The 10,127-nt window shown below is 48.0% G+C and overlaps 1 long non-coding RNA gene across 1 annotated transcript in view; it reads right to left on the bottom strand.

Annotated features, from left to right (window-relative positions):
- Positions 1–5,345: 5,345 nt before the first annotated feature.
- Positions 5,346–10,127, bottom strand: part of LOC117797787 — a 40,226-nt gene continuing 35,444 nt past the window's right edge. Inside the window, exon 2 of the long non-coding RNA XR_004622690.1 lies at positions 5,346–6,287. This is a non-coding gene — a long non-coding RNA (uncharacterized LOC117797787). The remainder of the gene's footprint in view (positions 6,288–10,127) is intronic.

Raw genomic sequence — 10,127 nt, 5'->3', positions numbered from 1 at the left:
TCATGGCGTTGGGAGCAGCTCCCGTTCCTCACAGTGTCTCAGATAATGAGGAAGTGAGAGCTGGAACCAGAGACCTTGTCCCTGAGACTCTTGTATTGAGAAGCTTCAGCGCAGTCTCCTGTAGGGGAGATAGTCCCCTTTGGGGAGACCTGTCCTTGAGGGGTAAGAGTGACACACAGACTATGCTGCTGCCTGAGCCAGCACAGTTGTCCCAGGAGCTCACCCAAGTGAGGGGATAGAGCCCAACTGCACATGTGCAAGGCTCTGGGATAAATAAAAAAGAATAAACACTTTGAAAGGGATAACTTCAGTCTCTCCCTTCTGTTCTGTCTCCTTTACTATTCACAGAGATTGTTTTGCTTATCACAGCCCTGGTCTAAAATTTTATGTTTAGAGTCCACATATTAATACCTCCCTGGTCAGAGACACAATCTTCTCTTTCTCTGAACCAGCTACAAATAGTCACGACTTCTTCAGACACACTGACATCATCCCCCCTTCACAATCACCATGTTCTTCTCTGTTAGTGCCTCCCCCAGGTCTGAACAGTCCCCACATTGGGATTTCAGAAAAAGGTGACAATGTTCTTGCTGTCACTTCCAGTGTCCAGGGTCTTCCTCTAGGGAGTAGCAGAAGAAATTGCACCAGCATGAAATTCCTTCATCTTAGACTTCCTGCTCTCATTCCCAGAGTATAATTCACACTTCCCACCAGCATCCATCTCTTTAATATGTCAATAATATTATTGTATTTCCAAAATATGAATGTTTATTCAGTATTTGAGAGGTGGCACATAGAAGCTATTGGTGTATTTAATTTTTCATCCTCAGAATGACTGACGCCCCACAGAAGGTCAGCGTTGATGTAGTTGACAAAGGAGAGAGTGGCTTCATACTTTAACATATACCAACTCTTTTTCTTGTGGCTGAGAATATTTGTTTCTAAAACCATCAGGGCACTAACTTAGCCACACATTTTTTTTCTCCATTAATGAAATCCCATTCATTAGCCCCTTTCCAAGATGCCATCTGATTGGTGCCTGAGGAGACAGCAGGGGAACATGGAGCACAGTGAGGAATGGCTGTGATGAGAAGGGGCAGGAAAAGGGGGCTGCATGGTCACCCCCTGTCCTGTGCTTCCTACGACCTGAAGACCACACAGCTGTGATATTGGTGTTCACGGGGTGAAAATGGACAGATGTCTTCCATTCCACAAACCCAGCCTTCTGACTCTGAGGCTGTGTTACCAGAGTCCATCTCACCAAATTCCTCTTCCTTGTGTAGAATTACTTCTCATGCGAGGGATGTGACCGTCCAGACACTGGCTTTCTTTAGCTCCAAGGCCCAGGACCCTGGAAGTTCTTTCAGGGAGCCTGCTCTGGGGGATGGGATTGCATGGAGATCAAACTGCAAGGGGTGGGAAAACATAAGAGGGACAGAGGGACATTTGCCCTCATGCTTGGCCTCGGAGGGAAAGCTATAGTGATAGTACATGGAGAATATTCTCATTCTGGGTGTGTGTGTGTGTGTGTGTGTGTGTGTGTGTGTGTGTGTGTGTGATCCCTCTTTCCTTTCTCCTGTCTCACAGTGTCCTTGAGTCCACAGTTTCCAGGCCTCTCTCTCCCTCCAAAGTCAGGGTCAACCTGGGCTCACACAGCCATCCTCTGCATTGTATTCTCCAAGAGGCAGAATCCCTATCAGCAAGTACCACCAGCGATACTGAGGGTAACAGGGCTTCTGTCAGCAGGAGAGCCATGACATGCCCTGAACACCTGCTGTCTTGGGCGAGGCTGGTGCTCAGGAGTCATGGAGGGAATCTCTGTCACTGTGGGCAGCTTAGCTCTGGACTGTCTCTCGGCTCCAGTGTATGTCTGAGGCTGGTCAGTACGTTGATTCTGAGGAAATAGCCTTGGTGATGGTGAGAGAAGACACATCCTCCCAGGCTCTCGATCCTGGATGACACTCCCTCAGTCCCCCTGGTGACACCTACAGTTGGCTGGACTTCTGCTGAAAAGTCTGTCCCAGGCCAGGGCCACAGGGACTGTGATATCAGGGACACAATCCCATTTATCGCCACAATGCCAGCACTCCCCTGTGGGAACTTTAACAGAATCCTCTGGGTCCAGGTGGCCTTGGGTAAGAGCAATTCCTTGCTCTGCTCATGGGTGGTGGAATTAGCTCTTGCTCTATCTGGAAATGCTGGACACGAGGTACAGGGACGAGAGCTGTGCGCACAACAGAGGGTGGTCAGACCTCAAACCCCTCTGTCCTGAAGCTCTCTCTGGGTGTGGGAATTCCATCACTGAGATGGCTCTGAGGTTCCGAGGAACAAGCCCCTCATGCGGTTTCCCTGGACAGCATATCTGGCTCCCTTCTCCATTATTGTTGCATCCATATTTTTAGGCAAATCACTGCCCATATTCTCTCTGCAATAAGTACACATTTGGAAAAGGATACTCGTGATTGCACCTGCATCTTCACAGGACTTTATCCTTTTGCTTAAATCAATCTCATTGAGGAGGATTTTGCAAAAAATAACAAAAATTCATTTTACATGCACATTGGGCTCAGTGACATAACCACTGTCACTGGATCCGGTCAGAGCTTCTGCAGTTGTTACTCCTTTTCTCCTAGAATTTCTGTCAGGATTGCCCTTTGTGTTCTATTTTTTTTTATGATTTTATTTTTATTCATTTGAATAGATGGAGACACCCTTTGAGAGAGGGAGCCACAAGCAGGGGGAGTGGGAGAGGAAGAAGCAGGCTCCCAGCAGAGGAGCCTGATTTGAGGCGCGATCCCTTAAGGCCAGGATCACACCCTGAGCCAAAGGCAGAGGCTTAATGACTGCGCCACCCAGGCGCCCCTGCCCTTTGTTCTCTGAGGTCAGTGCCACACCGAGCCCCACATGCCAGGGCTCCTGCAGACTTGTGTCTGTGCTGGGAGGACAGAACCACGGAGAGAATCTCTGCCCACAGGGTGTGGATAACTGCAGTTTCAAGCAGGTGGAAACAGTGACAGATGACCAAGATTTACAGCGTGTTTACCTCTAGGACGGCCCACGAGGGCTTCTACCCACAACCTTCAGAAAAGCATTCCCTGTCTCCTCAGAGCTTTGGGAACCTCAGAGCGAAGGTAGATCTGCAAATCAGGGAGGAGTCACATAAGAAGTAAGTGCACAGTGTCCTTCACAGAAGGGCTGTGTGTCCATGCAGAACCATCACTGCTCTGGACTTCTTTCTCATCTAAAAGGAGTTTGCAACATGGACGGCACTGGAGGAGATAATGCTAAGTGAAATAAGTCAAGCAGAGAAAGACAATTATCATATGGTTTCTCTTACCTACGGAACATAAGAACTAGGAAGATCAGTAGGAGAAGAAAGGGATAAAGAAAGGGGAGGTAATAAGAAGGGGGGAAGAAGCATGAGAGACTATGGACTCAGAAAAACAAACTGAGGGCTTCAGAGGGGAAGGGGTGGAGGAATGGGATAGGCTGTTGATGGGTAGTAAGGAGGGCATGTATTGCATGGTGCACTGGGTGTTATACGCAACTAATGAATCATCGAACTTTACATCAAAAAACGGGGATGTACTGTATGGTGACTAACATAATATAATAAAAACATATTTTAAAAAAAGGAGTTTGTGTAGAGATGCCACAGTCCTGACCCCTGAACAGCCAAGTTCGCCAAGGACAGGCTCACCTGAGGAGTCTCAGTAGAGCATAAAGTCTGCACTGAGGTGATGGGAAGACACCTAAGGGGACACCTGGCTGTTCCTCATGCAGGAAACAGTGGACAGAGCTTCGAGGATGTAGCCACTGTCTCTGATGGGCTCTGGTCAAAACGTCACACAAAGCTGTATCTGGTACTGTCCACCAGGGGGTGCTGGGGGCCATTTCTGAGGAGTCAGGGGTGATCAGAGCTGGGACCTGACACCTGTGCCCTCAGAGCTGGGACCTGACATCTGTGCCCTCTGCTCAGTGCTTGCAGCTCTGACCTCCCAACCCCTGCCCCCACACAGCCCCTCCCCTGCCCATGCCCCTGCAATCCTCAGGCAGAGGGACCTGACCCAGGCCAGGGAGGGGTCAGAGAGCTGGTGTCTCATTTGCATGGACAGGCCCTCCTTCTCTCAGAGGATGAAGAGGGGAAGGGGGAGAAGAGGGGAGGCTCTGCTCAGCTGTGGGTCACAGAAGTCAGGACCAGGGATGACCTGCACCATGGCCTGGTCCCCTCTCCTCCTCACCCTCCTTGCTCACTGCACAGGTGACTGGATGCAGGAACAAGTAAAGGGACCCTGGGAGGACATTTGGGTCCCACGTCCTCCTCCTGTCTGCACACACCAGCATCACTCTCTCTGTGTTTCTCCCCCTGGCAGTGTCCTGGGCCCAGACTGTGCTGACTCAGCCACCCTCCGTTTCTGGGGCCCTGGGCCAGAAGGTTACCATCTCCTGCACTGGAAGCAGTTCCAACATCGGTGGATATTATGTGAGCTGGCACCAACAGCTCCCAGGAACCGCCCCCAGAACCCTCATCTATAGTAATAACAACTGACCATCGGGGATCCCAGATCGATTCTCTGGCTCCAAGTCTGGCAGCTCAGCCACCCTGACCATCACTGGGCTCCAGGCTGAAGATGAGGCAGATTATTTTTGTGCATCATGGGACAGCAGTCTGAAAGTTCACACAGTGCTCCAGGCCTATGGCTAAGTGAGACAAAAACCCACTTGCTCATCTCTAGAGGGGGAAACACGCCAGCAGTTCCTGCTCAGCTTAGCCTGTGATGCTCCTTATTCCTTTGCTGATGCCCTGGGCCATGTCCATCAGGGGCACCGCCAGGGACCATGGCTCTCCTGCCACTTCTGTCCTTAGAGTCACTCAGAGCAGCCCATTCCTCAATAAAGAGTCTCCATGTGAACAGAAATTTCTTGTTTCATCAGCTGGGGTGTTTTACTTCTAGGCTGGACCATATTATTTTTTTTCCCTTCTGCTCTTCGAATATATAAAATATTTTATTTTGTCTCTGAACATATCATGGGACCTCAGCACTCCCCATGTGGTGTTTGAAGAATAACTCAGTCTTGTAACATCAGAAATTATTATCTACTTGATTATAAATGGTGCTGTTGCCTAGTCTTGTCTTATTTCCTGATTCTTTGAGAAATAGATGGTCACTTAGCATTGTAAAAGTTTAAAATAATCCCCAAATGTTGTTAGCAGAAAAACCTGCACATGAATGTTTATACCATTTTCAGTCTTATTTACTAAAACCGACAGCGAGCAGAAATCTGTCGACAGAGATTTACCCCAGGTTTATATCTAATCACCCAAACATGGAACTGATCGGAGATGCCAGCAAATAGGCAGCACATTTATAAAAAGGGACAGAATACATAGTATGGTTAAACTTACATCACATATGGGAAGCAGCAAGCACTGTGGAGAGAGTGCAAACATCTACAGTTTCCAGGAGAATAAAAGAGACAACAGAGTTGATCATGTGAACAAAGGAAAATGTTTCTGAGCAACAGAATAATTCTATACGACGCTGTCACGGCACTGAAATGACACTATGACACTTTTAGAGTCACTGAACACTGTACAGCCACACGACAGAACCCAAAGTGTGCAGGTACAACTCATTTGGGAGGTTTGGGGCTTGGTATGGGATGCGGACTGTGACAAACCAACATACCTGCGGCAGAGACGTGTGAGCTCAGCTCAGCGCAGGGCTCAGGGGACACTGCTGAGCTGAGTGATGGTGAAAATGAGCGGAGCCCGTCAGTGTAAAGTCACAAGAGACTATACGTAAGCTCTGTGCTCTAGTAGGTAAGCTCGTGTCCCGTGGGGAATGGGCGGATTATGTTCACGGGGCTGCACTGCATCCTGGAATCAAACAATCAAGTCAATGGTTTGGCGGTGGTGGAGCCAGATTTCTCACGTTAGGAATGGAAGTTCACAGAAATAACCAGGGAAAGAGGCTTGAATGAAGCGTGTGGTCACGGGTTAGAGCTGGAGCTGACAGCTTGGAATTGCGTGTCGTTTGCTGGAGACAGATAATCACCTGTGGAAACAGTCACTGCTCTGTGCATGTTCCAGGGTCAGTTGGCTCATATAGAATTCCTCGGTCCATCAGCTGAGCGGGAGAACAAGCAGAGATGCCCCGTAGCCATGAGATGCACTGTCCCAAATACTACTCTCTAATACCATTCTCCTGGAGGATGCGCAGGCTTCTTTGTAGAAATCTTAATCTCCAGATCAGGAATTCCACAGGATAAGCATGGAGCACCTTCTAGGGTCAGAAAGTGAACAATCCTTCAAAACAAACACAAGCAGATCAACACACACACAAACTCACACACACACACACACACACACAATGACAGGGTGTGTGAAGGAGCTCATGAGCCAACTTAAAGTGCTTCCATCGCATAAAACTGGAAAGATGTGAGCAACCAAATAAATGTAACAGTCTTAGGTTATAACTCAAAGCCTAAAATAGCTCTCCATGGTCCATATAGTTCACTGTTAGAACAAATGAATAAATGGAGGAAAAAGAGACACATTCCAGCACAAAGATTTCAAATATCCAGTGCAAACACTTAGCATGAAGGGTATTGGGCATGATTCCTGATCATGAAATGTGGGCAAATTCACCCAAACAAGGAGAGTCTGAGAAATTGTCACAGTGAGATAAGCTTAAGGAGCCATCACAACTAAATGCCACAGAGAATCTTAGAACATCATAGGGACATTAGGTAAAAACTAAGACAATTTGAATAAACAATGGTTGTTAATTGTTATGGGTTGAACTGTATCTTCATCAATTCATGAGATGAAAGTTCTGAAAAAATCTTGTATTTCAGAATGTGATCATATATGGACATGGGGTTGCTGCAGATGTAGTCAATTAAGGTGAGTCCAGGAAGGTTCATTCTCATGTGTCATGGATTTTTTTTTCTTCTCCTTTTGGTTTTCTCTGACTCTTTGGTTGAAATGGTGCAGAAACGCATCACAGTATTTTAGAGAACAGAACCTAGGAATCCAACCTTCATTGTCCAAGAAGGCCCTCATATTATAGAAAAAATATCTAGAATATTCTGTTGTTTTATTACTGTGAACCCATGAAGGCATTTACCAAATGAACACGATGCAGCCTCAGTTGGGGTGGCATGCCTTGTTCTGGGAGCCCCTTGATGTAGGAGTGGAGAAAGAAGTTCTAAGAAGAGGGAGCTCCCTTCTAGAGTGTAAGGATTTATTTCCATCCTCATACTGAGAATAGCTAAAAAAACTGGACTAATAAAAAGGAAAATGAATCCTAAGTATATCAGAGTGACACAAGACATACTGAATTCCCAGGTGAACTGTAAAAGGAAATGAAAACTAGAGTGGGAATTGTGAACAGTGGGCACATTTTTGTTGAAAGTATTTTAGTCTCATGACCAATGCAGACATCAAATGCCAGGGCCTGTGTCCTGGGGTTTATGGGAAGTTCCAGGAGACTCATAATACAGCAACACCAACAGTCTCACTGTAAGGATGTAGACTTTTATCAGGTGTGAACCAGCAGTGAACTCTGGGAACATTAGGCCACTGAATGAGTGTATCCTTCCAACATTCTCTCTCTATGCATTCACCAGAAACAGCCCTTACAATTTCTGCAAAGCAGCTTCACTGTCCCCTGCTCAGTGACACAGCTGCCCTGATGCACAGCTGGGTCATCCAGCTTTGTCTAGAAAGTCCTGTAATTACATATTCACACATTTCCATCTCCCATTGAATCAGGGCTCCTCTTGGAGTGAGAAATTACTGTAACAAGCACAAAGATCAGAAACATAGTATGGGTCTCCCCAACTTTTAAAAGTTCTCTTTACACACTTGGCTTTTATGAATATTTTCATTTGTAGCTGCTTTTAGTGCTAAAAGAAATTTGAGGAGGATTTTCAGTTTCACACACGCACAAAATAAGTGTTGCCATAGCCCCAAGCATTAGTTGTGCAGGGAGCCTCTACAGGACAGTGCAGAACCCAGCAGCATGAGGGGTGCCCTCCAGCACCTTCACTGAGAACTACACACAGCAGCTCAGCAACAGGCCACCAGAGCTGTGAACTGTGCATGTTGTCATATGTGCTTTATCTCCATTCGTATTGTACATCTGAATGCAGATTGTGTCCTTTGGGATTAGAGAAGCCTAAGAAAAGTTAGTTACCCTTTGAGTCTAGAAACATGCAAATATTATCATATCAAATAATGTTACATACTACTTTACCTCATGTCATTGGGGCTGCCTAAGATTTGTTGGGAATGATGTAATTTCAGACAGCAGGGGAAACATGCATAAGACTTGGTCCATGGATGTGTGTGTCCACAGGGATGTGGTGAGCTGCAGAAATCAGCTGGGCTCTCAGGGATTTGGGACACAGGGACCACTGTGTCCATGCCTAACAGGGGGTGCTGTGGGACTGCCCTGTGGTCCCTACTTGGCTGCTCCTTGAGGAAATTTCACTAAAGGGAACTTGGCCTGGGGATTGGGGTCTGTGCTCCCTGATGGGGCCTCAGCAGCTGTGTCCTCTCAGCCCTGGCAGAGTCCCCTGAACAGGGACCTGTGTGTGGTCTCAGCAGGTGCTTCCTTCCAGGGCTGTCCCCAGGGATGAAGCCACCCCCATTCTCCTCTGTGTGTGGTGTGGGCTGAGCTCCCCACCAGGTCTCAGCGAGGGGCTGGGCAGTCACTGGGAGGAGACCAGTTGCATGGACAGCCCCTCTTGTGTCAGAGGGTGGAGGAGAAAAGGAGGCCTGGGGCAGCCCAGCCCACTGTGGGGACGAGTGTCTGTGTCACCATGGCCTGGAGTCCTGTCCTCCTCGTGCTTCTCTCCTATTGCACAGGTAGGGACAGACCTCAGAGAAACTGGCAGCTCTCAAAGTCACTCTTCCTGAAGTCAGATACTTGATAAATTTCTCCCTGTTCCTTCTCCCATTAACCACACAGTGTTGGCAGGATCCCTGTCTCAGCCTGGGCTGACCCAGCCGCCCTCCTTCTCTGCATCTCTGGGATCATCTGCCAGACTCAACTGCACCTTCAGCACTGGATTCAGTGTGGGCAGCTACCAAACTTACTGGCTCCCGCAGCAGCCAGGGAGCCCTCCCTGGTATCTGCTGAGGTTCTGCTCACACTCAGATATGCACCAGGGCTCTGGGGTCCCCAGCCACTTCTCTGGGTCCAAAGATGCCTCAGCCAATGCAGGGTCTTCTCATCTCTGGGCTGCAGGCTGAGGACGTGGCTGACTATTACTGTGGTACAGCTCATGGCAGTGGGAGCAGCTACCATTATCCACAGTGTCTCAGATCAGGAGGAAGTGAGACAAAACCCTTCCAATGACAGGTCTTGTCTCTGAGTCTCATTTACTGAGAAGTTTCTTTGGGGGCTTGTGTAGGAGTGAGTCCTGGTGGAAGGACCTGACCTGGAGGAGGGAAGACTGACACACAGACTACGTTGTCACCTGAGCCAGCACGGGTGTCCCAGGAGCTCACCTAAGGGAGGGATAGTGCCCACCTGCACATGCCCCAGGGTCTGGGGCAAATTAAAAATAATAACAAATATGCAGTGACTTTACGTGTATGTAGGGGGTTTGGCCATCACCCCCATGATCACACTGACATTATTTCCATCACCTGCCGAGAAACCAACCACCCACCAGAAGTCAGGCCAGTGTCTCCCTGCACTCAGTGCTCTGTGGCCCCCTGTTCCCTCCTGTCTGCAGTCAGCTCCCTACTGTCCACATTTCATAGGGTCTGAACCACAGAACAGGCACAGTTGTAAGTGTTCAACTTACTGGCATGAGCAGCGTGTGGACTGCTCTAGAGACGTCAGCGACACCGTCTGAAAATATGTGGATAACGTCATGTATTTACACCTCACCCTTGCGAGGAGGTCTTCCTGATCTATCTGGATGTTTCCTTATTTTTATTTAATAATATTTCTTTATTATATTATGTTGGTCACAATACAGTACATCCCTAGTTTTTGATGTAAATTTCCATGATTCATTACTTGAGTATAACAGCCAGTGCACCATGCAATACATGCCCTCCTTAATACCCATCACCAGCCTATCCCATTTCCCCACCCCCTCCC

Source organism: Ailuropoda melanoleuca, unplaced genomic scaffold (assembly GCF_002007445.2).
Source record: "Ailuropoda melanoleuca isolate Jingjing unplaced genomic scaffold, ASM200744v2 unplaced-scaffold1412, whole genome shotgun sequence".
Classification (NCBI taxonomy): Eukaryota; Metazoa; Chordata; class Mammalia; order Carnivora; family Ursidae; genus Ailuropoda; species Ailuropoda melanoleuca.
Note: the sequence above shows the minus strand (reverse complement) of the source record. Positions and strands in the feature narration are given on the sequence as shown.